The following is a 14360-nucleotide window of genomic DNA, read 5'->3' on the forward strand; positions in this document are numbered from 1 at the left end:
GATGATAAGATACTAATTAAGCCCTGTGCACCACTACTCTTCTCTTCAGTGTATAATTTAACCGGTAGTGGAGCAGGCGCCTTGCCACGGTTCGCGCGGCTCCCCCCATCGAGGTTGGAGTCCTCCCTCAGGCATGTGTGTGTGTGTGTGTGTGTGTGTGTGTTGTCGTTAGAGTAGGTTATTTTAAGTTAGATTAAGTAGTGTTTAAGTCTAGGGACCGATGACCTCTGCAGTTTGGTCCCATAGGAACTTATCATAAATATCCAAATTTAAATGATAGTGGTTCGAAGCAATATTGGTATAGAGACAACTGAAGATAGAGACCGGTGCGCTGTGAAAAACTCGAGCAGGCATTTAAAAGCATTAAAGTACGGTTTACAGAGGTGGAATGGGATGAACTGTGTCGTGCAAAAGCCTGCATCAAGCAGTAATTGATCGCCTAGTTTTATCCAAGCCGCTCTGCTATGGAAATTTACTGTGCCCCTCTAACTCTATCCATTACAACAGTGTACAATGACCTGCACTCTGTGTGAAATCGGGTGGCACATCCATTTATCTACAGCACACCGTTAAAAACTTGTTCAGTCTACAGATGGTGTTATCCATTGCGGTGGAAAGACTGCCTTGTGTTAAACCTGTGTATAGAGACATTGCAGAGTATCTAAGTATGAACGGCGTGCATGCAGACGACTTCGAACAGTGGGTCAATATGGTGCTACCGAAAACTAATGTACTGCCAATAAGTTTGAGAGAAATACATGCTGAATTCTGCGCCTACAAGAAGCCTTTATTTCCTACATTCTGTACAGGTGTTAAGGTAAAGAAAGAACCTGTGGAAAACCCCTTGCACGGCAGTACCTGAAGTAGTAGGTATCATGGCAGGGTGGGTGGAGCATCAAGACTTTGTTGTAAGCGACTGAAGCTGTGACGGTGTGCAAGAAGACCGGAAGAAAAAGAAGAAATGGCGTACTCCTTCCCGACAACATACGTACAATAATTTTAGGACCATCAAACTGCGGCAAGATAAATGTTCTCATGTTGTTGCCCACACATCCGGATGAAGTGCGCTTTGAGCATGAATGTGTGTTTCAAAAACACTGTTTCCGCCCAAATACCAACTGTTAAAGGAATATTGCAGGGTGTAGATGGTGTCACATACACTATATTCAGTGACAGAAGTGATATTCCTCCGCTGGAGAAAGTAAAGGCAAACACAATGTTTGTATCTGATGATGTTGCTGTGCGAAACCAAGATCAAATTCAGTGATATTTATGTTTCGGCCCCATATTTTATCTGAATCAGACATATTGCAAAATCCCAGAACAGCTAGTGAAGGAAATACTAACATAATTATAGCATTCAAACAAGACAATATGAATTTAAAGCACATTTACCAGGCTCATGTAGGAACCGATATGTCGTTCAATGATTCTGTAAACATATGTGCAGGTTGTTGGAATCATTCACAGTATGGGTTTTCCGTTATTGATAAAACAAGAAAACTGAATGATGGCAGGTATAGATAGACCTTCCAGGAGTTCCTGTATATGTATAGCCATGCAAAGAGGGGTGTACATGAGTATGCGCATCATCATGGATAAATCCGTACGCATGCCGGGAGCTCAGTTTGATAGGATTGGTGTGCATGGACGAAACATTCGCTTGTACATGGACGCTAAAATTCAAACTGTCGAACGCGAAGTTGGAGGCGTACGCAAGGAATTAGAGACGTGTTGTCATACCCTTCTGAGACTGAACAGTACACTGAATGATCGGGTTAAGCAATCGAGAAGAAAGTAAACGACTTAGCTGAAGGGAAGATAGCTGTTACTGAGAAGGGGCAGCTGCATAAGAACAAGAGCGGACATATAAAACCTCACGCTGCACAGAAGTCCAAATAGTATACAACGAGATGCCGGCTTAGCATAAAGTCATTGAGGCACGGAAGGCCGTTCGCGAGAAGTTGTGGTTGCTGATGTTAGGGCATTTGAAGCGGGAGCAGACACCGCGAGAAACCTTTAAACCAGTTACTGAATCTCTCGATGGACTCTCAGCGAAATTCCACGATGACGATGACGCTATTACCAATTTCATTAACCATCATAGCGACGATGGTGAAAAAATAGTAGTATTCATGGAATTGACATTCATCGTAAAAGAGTGAGCAATCGACTCCCGTAGTCTACATATTACTACGATCCCAATGAGCTAATAGACCTGTTACGACTGCTCATGGCATAAGTTGCCGCTGGTAATACAGCTCATTCGAATGAAGTTGTTTCAGGCATTTCTGAGCCTAGAAATAACGGTATCATCGAATAAGTATGGAGACTGTAGTTCGAGAACTGCACAAACCAGCACGCAAAACATACCATCGAGAATATGTTGTGATTAAAGGTTTGGACGACCTGTGGCATGTGGATCTCGCAGACGTGAAAGAATGTTTAATGTCTGACTAACGGATTCAAATATATTTTAATGGCCATTGATACTTATTCTAAATTTGCCTGGTCATTACCCGTGAAAGCGAAAACAGGGAAGGATGTCGTGCACGTGTTTGGGCGATTACTGCAGGTGGGGCCGAATGGAAGCCCAGACAACCTTCAAACAGATCACGGCGACGAGTTTTACAATACATATTTCACGACCTTGATGGAGCGGTATGGGATACATCATTACTCGACCTTCACCCCCCTGAAGGCTAGTATCGTGGAACGTCTGAAAAGAACACTGAAAACCCAAATGTGGATGCGATTCAATCTTCGTGGCTCACACAAATGGACCAACATCCTTCCGTAAATAATTGCACAGTATAATCGAAGCAAACACCGCAAAATAAAAATGAGTCCAATCGATGTTCGTTATAATAGACTTCTAGATACAGCATACAACCGTATTAAAATGTTATATCCGCGCAAACAGTAATTTAATGTAGGTGATTTATTACGTATTTCAAAACACAAGACCGCGTTAGAGAAGTCATACGTGCCAAACTGGTCAACCGAGATATTCACAGTTTCCGAACTGCAGAGAACGAATCCTAGAACCCATATCTTAAAGAACAGCAGTGGTACTGAAAGTGCAGGATGCTTCTACAAAGAAGAGTTACATAAGAGCTCGTAACAGGATATGTATTTCGTAGAGAGGCTCATATGGATTCGAGGGAATAGAGCGTTAAGAAAATGACTTGGTTTCCCGCATCACAAAATAGCTGGATCGACGCTGATGCTTTGCTAAATAATAGGGTGCGCAGAACACAACCACCTCAGCAGCATAACGAACATGATAGTAGACGCATTATAGGAGGAGGCGGTGTTCTCGACAAACTACCAGTCAAATTACACATTCCTGGATACAACCACTGTGCACCTGGAGCAAAAGGTGATAAGGGGATAAATCTGCTCCACGAAGCGTGTATGAAACACGACATTGCATTCACAGCAAATAAAGATCGTAACACCACCTGCGGCGGAGCGATGTTAAACATTTCGCTAGCACTGAGTGAAGCAAGCTGCAAATTAATAGCCGGCCGGTGTGGCCGTGCGGTTCTAGGCGCGTCAGTCTGGAACCGCGTGACCGCTACGGTCGCAGGTTCGAATCCTGCCTCGGGCATGGATGTGTGATGTCCTTAGGTTAGTTAGGTTTAAGTAGTTCTAAGTTCTAGGGGACTGATGACCACAGATGTTGAGTCCCATAGTGCTCAGAGCCATTTGAACCATTTTTGCAAATTAATGTACACCTGCCTCATTACAGCGTTCGTTCACCATCCGTTGGTCTGCATTCGTAGGTACTATGTAGACGATGTTAAAATCAGCATTGAAGAAAATCATCGTCCATACTTATGACTGCATAGTCCGCGTAACTCAGGTAACAAAATAAACCGGTAAATCTCTAGTAATAACGGGCAAATGTGGATGCTTCCTTCCTTCATTGAAAATGTTCGCTTCCGAATGCTAATGTTTTTTATTGTCTTTCAGTTATGGTGCCAACCAGTCCACATTTACGTCGATACCACATCTACTACTTGTTCATGCAGCTTATATCATACGCAAGACAGCCAGAAATGTACTAAGTCCAAGCCGAAATATTACGAGATTAATACAGACAATACTCTGCTACGAAATGAGTTTCACACTCGGTCCTTTTCAGTGGATTCTTCAAAGGAAGATGCTCGCCAAAAAATATTCTGTAAATGCATACTGAACACGCCACACAGAATTATTCACAAAGGTCGATAGTTTCACACGCGGTTTTCTCTACAACAAAGATTCCAAAATCTCCTAAACGTCACAGAACTGTCCGTAAATGCATCTGCTTGCACGGCGATATAAACCGAACGCGAAATAACAATCACTTCTTCATTTTTCAAATAACTTTTTCGGACACGTCTAACATGACCTTCTCGTCCGGCAGCTTGTCCATGACTCTCTGAATGCCGTTGCTTTCAGGGCATATAACTCATTCCAATGCACGCGGAAGACTTTACTTTGATTGGTTGATCAAAACGAACAACCAATCAGATCAATCTTTCAAGATCATATTCGCACTTAAACTGTTTTACTCCAATCAACATTCGCAGATGCATTTACGTCATTTAATGCTGCAAATATTAACAAAATGTTCCACCAAACCAAACCAAACGAAAACTAAGAGAAAACTATGCTTGAAATATACGTTAGAACTGATTATTCTCTTATTACCTTTCTGGCCGCCTTATTACAAAAGCAAACACTCGTAGACATACGTCATCCGCCAGTTAGGGGGATTTACAGTTTTCATGACACCCTGGTGGCGTAACACTTGCTAGTTACGTAAGGTGTAATACAATGTAGAATTGAAATTTGACGTATGTCCCACATACACACTCACATTCACTCTCATTTACTCTCACCCTAACACAAAATATAAATATTAACTTTTAAACTGTTATTTTCATTATGAAAGAAAAATTATTGAAAGTTTAGAATCGAAAATCTTTATAAAATAAATCAGCGCAATGAGAGTGCTATTACTGTTTTCAAATAACAAATGAAATATAAACTGTTATTGCTCCTATCTGAATTTACATTCTTAAGTGTTGGTTAAGTACTTTTTTAAATGGGTTTTTTATATCTCCAAAACTATTATAGGTATCGGTATGAAAATTTTGACACAAAGTTCGTCTGAATAAAAAACGTCATGTACCAAATTTGGAATAAACCAGATAATATTTAACATAGTTATTGAGTTTCTTGGTTGGGGTGAATAAGTGATTTTAGTACGCGCCACAGTGAGCATTCTAGTGGTCAGCTTTAGCGGCAGGCCACAAGTCGGCCACCGCCGAATGTTACTATACTGCAGGCTTCCAAAACAGCTTGCCGTAACGTAACAAAATTTACTACAAAAATCTGCAGTCGCATAATAGCTGCATCGCTACACGCCAATCGAATTTTAACTGATAAAGCTAAGGCAATACTTGGGAGAAAGGATATTGGGATAGATCATTGAACTGCAGCATTTTCAGTTGAAGAAACTAAGCATGGTAACGTTAAGTTGGGCTTGAGTGTGAAGGAGCTCAGCCAAATTATGAGAGCTGCACGTAGGACGCTATGGAAGAAGATGACAACCGACGAGTGCATGAAAAACTGTATCCTGACTGCGTTGTATGCAGCTAAAAGCGCACTGCAGCGGAAAGAAGCTAGCAAAAAAAAAAAAAAGATCGATTAAACCATCCAGGGTTCTACCAATACCCAAGACGTCGGGTGGAATTATTCCTTTCCTCGTTCCTGCCCAAGCCGGTCTCTCAGTGGTGGGTTCACTGGCTGGGAGTGCTGCAGCAATTGCTGGACAGACAAGAATGCACAAACTTCTCAGGAACAACTTCAGGAGGCACGAAGACATAACCGCAAGATGAAGGCAGCAGCCATCGGAAAAGAGTTGTACTAGAAGGGACTAGGTCTCCTCATAAACAAAAAAAAAAAAAAAGCCATCTAGCAAAATGGTTCAAATGGCTCTGAGCACTATGGGACTTAGCTGCTGTGGTCATCAGTCCCCTAGGAATTAGAACTACTTAAACCTAACTAACCTAAGGACATCACACACATCCATGGCCGAGGTAGGATTCGAACCTGCGAGCGTAGCGGTCGCGCGGTTCCAGACTGTAGCGCCTAGAACCGCTCGGCCACAACGACCGGCGTCATCTAGCAGTCCTACCTGATACGACGCTTACAAATACAGATCTGCTTAAGTTTGTTAAGAAGACATATACAGATCTGCTTAAGTTTGTTAAGAAGACGTTCAACATTCCGAGGTATGTTTATGAGGAATACATTACCGAAGACTATGTGGAAACCAGGAGGATGCGGAATTGTGTATCTGGATGTAGCAGGAGGACATGAAACTCACTGGGTAACATTTAAAAAAAAAAAAAGAATTAAAATGATATCCACTATTTCGACTCATTCGGTTACCTGTTACCCCTTGAAGGATTACAACGATATTTCACAGGCGGAAGGCATGTGTTCTACAATTTTCGATGCTGCCAAGACTTTAACACATTCCTGTGTGGTCGTCTATGCATCATGTCCCCCCTAACGCTTACGAATGATATATAAGGACGGCTACTAAGCATCCATTCGCCAGTATATGTTTAGATGCAATGTCACTCACTCTCACTTTAAAAGAACTATCGTCTGTATTACGAGTGAATTACTTCCCACCAACTGATTTGAGCATTGAAGACTAGAGAATCGCGCTGATTGGAATGGAGACATACAACACCATCTCAAATATCACAGAGGCTAACAATAAACTGCATTTGGAAATTAATGATAAAAACGAAATTGACGAAATTTAACCTGGTGCATATGATATAGACGATTCAAACGAAGTTTTAAAACAGTCTGAAAAAGGGGTTGAGCTTCATGCAAACATCAGTACACGTGAATCTGAAATAAGGACGGTGAATGCATCGACTGACTTTAAGCAGAATGGTTCAATAGGCCCACTAATGGGTTTCACATAGGGACAGGTTTTGAAGAAGGATCCCAGTAAATTTTACAAATCTGATAAGACAGTGGATATTCTCATTGTCACTACAATTCGTGTTGAGTGTAACGTTGCAACGAACTAATATCTCCACGATAGGTTGGTTCATTCAATTTACGGATTCTTCCCATCGGTTGGAACAGGGTGTAAGGCTGTTGAGACTTCTACCAAAGCTATACACCTCCCAATGACACATCAGACATCGCACTATCTGGAGCTGCATACTGTGACTTTCGTGGTAAGGAAATCATTGTACGACTACATCTAAGGCAATATGGGCGTAAAGTATAAAACCACTGCACACAGCACTGCACTTCGCAGCAGAACCGCAAGGTGGTAATACGTGCGAACTACGAGTTCCTTAAACCAGTAGGCTTGAAACCTCGCAATGACGTCGTCGCTCAATATATCTCACCAAGTGGAATATGATGAGCGAACCATACACCAGAAATACTTCTCACATAAGCCTTGTGCTTCAACGACATTTAACAAGAACGATGAAATTAGGATTGTCCTCCAGCACCAAGACGCTGTAACTGTTCCACGCAAGAGTTTCATATACACTCCTGGAAATTGAAATAAGAACACCGTGAATTCATTGTCCCAGGAAGGGGAAACTTTATTGACACATTCCTGGGGTCAGATACATCACATGATCACACTGACAGAACCACAGGCACATAGACACAGGCAACAGAGCATGCACAATGTCGGCACTAGTACACTGTATATCCACCTTTCGCAGCAATGCAGGCTGCTATTCTCCCATGGAGACGATCGTAGAGATGCTGGATGTAGTCCTGTGAAACGGCTTGCCATGCCATTTCCACCTGGCGCCTCAGTTGGACCAGCGTTCGTGCTGGACGTGCAGACCGCGTGAGACGACGCTTCATCCAGTCCCAAACATGCTCAATGGGGGACAGATCCGGAGATCTTGCTGGCCAGGGTAGTTGACTTACACCTTCTAGAGCACGTTGGGTGGCACAGGATACATGCGGACGTGCATTGTCCTGTTGGAACAGCAAGTTCCCTTGCCGGTCTAGGAATGGTAGAACGATGGGTTCGATGACGGTTTGGATGTACCGTGCACTATTCAGTGTCCCCTCGACGATCACCAGTGGTGTACGGCCAGTGTAGGAGATCGCTCCCCACACCATGATGCCGGGTGTTGGCCCTGTGTGCCTCGGTCGTATGCAGTCCTGATTGTGGCGCTCACCTGCACGGCGCCAAACACGCATACGACCATCATTGGCACCAAGGCAGAAGCGACTCTCATCGCTGAAGACGACACGTCTCCATTCGTCCCTCCATTCACGCCTGTCGCGACACCACTGGAGGCGGGCTGCACGATGTTGGGGCGTGAGCGGAAGACGGCCTAACGGTGTGCGGGACCGTAGCCCAGCTTCATGGAGACGGTTGCGAATGGTCCTCGCCGATATCCCAGGAGCAACAGTGTCCCTAATTTGCTGGGAAGTGGCGGTGCGGTCCCCTACGGCACTGCGTAGGATCCTACGGTCTTGGCGTGCATCCGTGCGTCGCTGCGGTCCGGTCCCAGGTCGACGGGCACGTGCACCTTCCGCCGACCACTGGCGACAACATCGATGTACTGTGGAGACCTCACGCCCCACGTGTTGAGCAATTCGGCGGTACGTCCACCCGGCCTCCCGCATGCCCACTATACGCCCTCGCTCAAAGTCCGTCAACTGCACATACGGTTCACGTCCACGCTGTCGCGGCATGCTACCAGTGTTAAAGACTGCGATGGAGCTCCGTATGCCACGGCAAACTGGCTGACACTGACGGCGGCGGTGCACAAATGCTGCGCAGCTAGCGCCATTCGACGGCCAACACCGCTGTTCCTGGTGTGTCCGCTGTGCCGTGCGTGTGATCATTGCTTGTACAGGCCTCTCGCAGTGTCCGGAGCAAGTATGGTGGGTCTGACACACCGGTGTCAATGTGTTCTTTTTTCCATTTCCAGGAGTGTATTTCGATGGATCATTTAAGAAAAAGGATCGTAGTCATACAGTGGGATCAGAGCTTACAAGTAATGGTTTGGCATTCTTGTTCCAGGAAATGCGATATGAACTTAATGGCATAAAGATTGATTGTACACGTAATGTTGACATAGCATCAACCTTTAAAACATGTGTCTCATTATCACCTTCGGATCTGAATGGTTTAGAAAATACAGGGTGGTTTATAGACGAGCCCGTGGGCAGAAAAGCAAAAAAGAACCGCTGATTTACTGCATGCATATCTCTAAAATTGCTTATGGAGTACTTTGAGGACACGTAGTGAATTATTATGAATGCTAAACAGGAGCTTATTCTGGTACAGAGTGCAACGGATAGCAGCTCCTGCAATCAAGGAGCTCAAGAAGAGAATCAGATCATCAATAAAATTATAAGGAAATGCCACACATCACTGTAGCAGACGAGGAGCGTTTGAAGCTTATCAAAGTTCTGAATACCGGTACGTATCTGCCATTAACTTTCCGCTTGCGGGAGGTTTTTGAGTACCTGCTGCTACTGACAGCGAGCAGTCAGACATCGGCTATTAAAACCCCCGTGCAGTTGGAAACACCGAGATTCATCACACTTGTATTTCCGACCAATAGAATGGGGAAGTCAGCAAACGATTCCATTACTGTAATATAACTAAAGCCAGAGTCTACTTGAATTCAGAATTCTATCCATATGGCAGTTTACAGCTACATTGGGATCAGAATGTGTACAATCTAGCACTTGACATGCGTGCAAGGTTCCGTGCTTCTTACTATGGAGGTGTTGAAGAGGAAGGATGCCTTCACAGTCCACGGAAATTCAAGGAGCTGGTACCAATCACCGTAATAGACTCTTCTAAGCAGAATGAGATAATCAAATCAAGACCAATAGATGTACGAATCCTCATCAAATTTTCCATAACACACTGCAGCGTATGCTCTAGTTCTGCATGACCGTGTGATTAACTATTGCCCACTTACTGGTGTTGTGCAGCATGCTGTATAAATTACCAAGTGCCGTAGCGTATCCAAAGCATTTCACAATTACAACTTGCAGTGTGAACGTCATCGTCGACATTCAAGGTTTCTATGATGATGAGAGCAGACAATTCATGTTTAAAGATGTTACATTCAGACCATACACAGAAGATGCTGGTATAATAAAGACATTCTCAGCAAGGACTGTGTCACTGAGGGGCCGGCCGGTGTGGCCGTGCGGTTCTAAGCGCGTCAGTTTGGAACCGCGTGACCGCTACGGTCGCAGGTTCGAATCCTGCCTCGAGCATGGATGTGTGTGATGTCCTTAGGTTAGTTAGGTTTAAGTAGTTCTAAGTTCTAGGGGACTGATGACCTCAGTAGTTAAGTCCCATAGTGCTCAGAGCCATTTGAACCATTTGTCACTGATGCCTTTTGAGGACGTGAATTGTGCTAAAACACGGAGGAGTGCAAAATGTCTAACATGTTTTTTTTTTTTCATGGACTCCACTACGACGACCCTGGTATACCTTAAAAAGAAGTGATGACGTCACTTCGAATATTGAGACCATCATGGACGTCAAAAGCGAGGAGAAGATCACATGGATGCAACGAATCTTCAAGTCTGCATCTATTCAAAACCTGGAATCCTACGGGTGCCCTGCTCTCCATCAGCTCAAGAAGAAGATATGTGAAAATGAGTTGTGTCTGCTTACGAAAATGTAAAATTACTTTTAAGTTGTATTAATGAAGAAAAATAAAATTGTTACCTCACATTCTGTGTTTTTCTTTCTTTCCACCTAGCTTCTACTTAGCATACAGCTTTGCGGCCCGCCCAGTTGGCCGTGCGGTGTAAGGCCCGCCGCACACTGCACGCAGCAGAGGCAGAGCAGAGGCGTAGCAGAGCAACAGAGGTTTTGCCTGTCAGCGCACGCTGCACGCAGCAGAGGCACGGCAGAGCACAGTGGCGGCCCAGCGCTCGCGAAACACAGAACGCCCAGCAATGTCCACCGAGAGTCTGTCTATGCAGTTAGACTTAGATTCCGATTCTGATTCGGAACTCAGGAGTGTTATTTTATTGTACAGTGCATACAAGAACAGAGAAAGATCTCTATGGAAAAGCAAGCACATGCAAAAGCGAAGAACACATGCCGAATACGTGTTGTCTACGTAAGTTCCTGATCACGTATTCAGGGAAAGCTTCCGACTGAACAGACGGCAGTTTGAAGAGGTTCATACATTGATAGAGCAAGACATAAGAGGAAAACCAAGTCACATGCGGGAACCCCTACCTACAGAAGAAAAATTAGCTGTATGTTTAAGGTATGCAATTGAAATAAAGTATTTTTCTCTCAATATTTATTTAAGTTCAGAGAAACAATTTCCATCTGTAAATTTGTTAATATAATGAACATGATAACACTGTTTATAGTAAATGTGGTGCTGAAGGTTCAAACTCCGTACCGCGAGAGTCAGATATTGACGTGGTAGACGAACTATTTTCTGTGCTGCCTGATGGTATTGATGAATGATTTTGAGCCACTGGTTTAGTCAAAATTTCCTCCTCCGTTTCAGATACTATCTGAAACACTTTTTTCTTTACCAACACTTGGTACGCCTTTGGCATCTCTTTTGTCGATAGGTACATCGACATGAAAAATTGGTGTAAGGCGTCATTTTCTTGATGCAGTGAGCTTTCGCGTAAAATGTCTCTTTTCTTAGCTCTCTCTTCGTAGCTGTTAATACTTTCAAGAATGATTTTACTGACATCTGCTTTCTTCTTCTTCTTTGACAATGGCGTCCCCAAGTCGTCTTGTGTTTCGTTCCTCTGTGTGTCTGTTACGTCATCTTCTCCACCATCGCCGGCCGTGGTGGCCAAGCGGTTAAAGGCGCTACAGTCTGGCACCGCGCGGCCGCTACGGTCGCAGGTTCGAATCCTGCCTCGGGCCTGGATGTGTGTGATGTCCTTAGGTTAGTTAGGTTTAAGTAGTTCTAAGTTCTAGAGGACTGATGACCTTAGAAGTTAAGTCCCATAGTGCTCAGAGCCATTTGAACCATTTTTTTTCTCCACCATCATTTGCAACGCTCGTTGTAGCATTTACCTCTTCCATTATATTTGTTACTGTACCTCTGTTGGCCATATATGGAACCAAAAATTCCATCTGATTTTGGTACAGCCATGGGCGGATTATGGTCGCTGCTTGCCCACTCTTCTTTTTCTGTCTACGGAGGGCATCTCGATGACAATCCCTAAGTTTTCTCCAATTTTCTTTCGCTGTTTCCCCTGCAACAAGGAATTCCTGAATTTAGTTTTTCATATATTTCCGTATAAAGTGACATAAGAAAGGTGAACAGTTACATTTTCGAATAGTTTGCCCCATTCCCCTAGTAGTGTCAGAAACAATCTGTGGTTCAAATGGCTCAAATGGCTCTGAGCACTATGGGACTTAACAGCTGTGATCATCAGTCCCCTAGAACTTAGAACTACTTAAACCTAACTAACCTAAGGACATCACACACATCCATGCCCGAGGCAGGATTCGAACCTGCGACCGTAGCAGTCGCCGCGGTTCCGGACTGCGCGCCTAGAACCGCGAGAACAATCTGTGATTTCGTGTACACGTACCATAAATGTCGAAACCGTTAGTAACTTTCTGTCCACTCTGCTTATGCGACATAAACGGATTGTTGCCTTTTTTTTCATTTTAGGTATTTAACGACGGGGGACATGTTTAAAACCATCGCTCTAAGCTACCGAATGGGTCAAAGGATAGTGTCGAAGGTAGTTTATGATGTGTGTGGAGCGATATGGAAGCATCTACACCATTTATCTACCTGAGCCAACAACAGTTATGTGGGAAAATATTGCTTCTGACTTTGAGAGGAAATGGCAGTTTTACAATTGTCTTGGAGCTGTTGATGAGAAACATATCATTTTGCGAAAACCTCAATTCTCTGGTTCCTCATTTTTCAATTATAAACAGCATTGCTCTGTAGTATTAATGGCTACTGTCGATGCTCATTACAGATTTACCTCTATAGACGTCGGTTCAATGGGCAGATTTAGTGATGGAAATATTTTTTCTAATTCAGTATTAGGAAGAAAACTGACTAACAGAACTTTAAAAATCCCACGAGATAAATCGCTTCCTGGACAACAAAATAGAGCCCCTTACGTTTTCGTAGGTGATGAGACATTTCCTTTATTAAAAAACTTAATGCGACCGTACCCTTAACGCAGAGTTACTGGCAATGACAAAAATAAAGTTTATAATTACAGACTGTCTCGTGCTCGTCAAACTGTAGAGTGTGCATTTGGTATCTTGAGTTCCCAATTTCGTGTGTTTAAACGGCCTTTTGAGTGTAAACTAGAGACTGTAGATAGAATTGTGACAGCTGCATGTGTACTTCATAATTACTTGAGGACTGATAACATTACGTCAAATGATCTCGCCGACGAGGACGACATGGGACCACAGAGTACTAACCAGCTTCTGTCGCCTGCTCCAAGTAGGTGCAGAAACACGAGTGAAGCTTTTCTTACAAGAGAAAAATTTAATGAGTGTTTTAATTCACCAGAAGGTTCTGTTCAATGACAGTATGCAGCTATAAAAAGAGGCCAATTCTAAAGAGAACGACTTATGTCATTAATATTACATGTATATTGTGAAAATGCATATAAAATAAATAAATCAATTAATAAATAATACTTACAATTGCTGTAATGTAATTCCCCTGCAACCTTCTCCCATATTTCGTCCTTCAATTTACTCCGCATGTAGTCCGGATGACTGGTGTCGTACAGCACTGGGTTGTCCTGAACTAACTGAATGAGGTGTTCCATAACTAAAAGACTTCGTACAAGAACGAAAGTGAGGTACTGTCGCAGACGCACACGCTGCTGCTGGAAAGTCACTACTGACCGATCGCAACGATGTGCCACAGACCACCTCTGTGGTGGTGCGAACCGCTGACAGAGATGGGATCGGAGATAAAGGGCCTCTCGGGCCGCAGGCAGAGGAAAACTGTGCGGCTCGGACAGAGGGCTGACCCAGCTAATCCTCCACTGCGCCTCGGCTGCGTGCAGTGTGCGGTGCCCTATTGGAAAGTGTGCTCTACAAAAGCGGCTCTGCCTCTGCTGCGTGCAGTGTGCGCCGGGCCTACCGCACGGCTTTCCGGGCGGGAGGGAGCACCTGGTCCCCGGCACGAATCCGCCCGGCGGATTTGTGTCGAGGTCCGGTGATCCGGCCAGTCTGTGGAAGGTTTTTAGGCGGTTTTCCATCTGCCTCGGCGAATGCGGGCTGGATCCCCTTATTCTGCCTCAGTTACACTATGTCGGCGATTGCTGCGCAAACA

This window comes from Schistocerca piceifrons, chromosome X (genome assembly GCF_021461385.2).
Source record: "Schistocerca piceifrons isolate TAMUIC-IGC-003096 chromosome X, iqSchPice1.1, whole genome shotgun sequence".
Lineage (NCBI taxonomy): Eukaryota > Metazoa > Arthropoda > Insecta > Orthoptera > Acrididae > Schistocerca > Schistocerca piceifrons.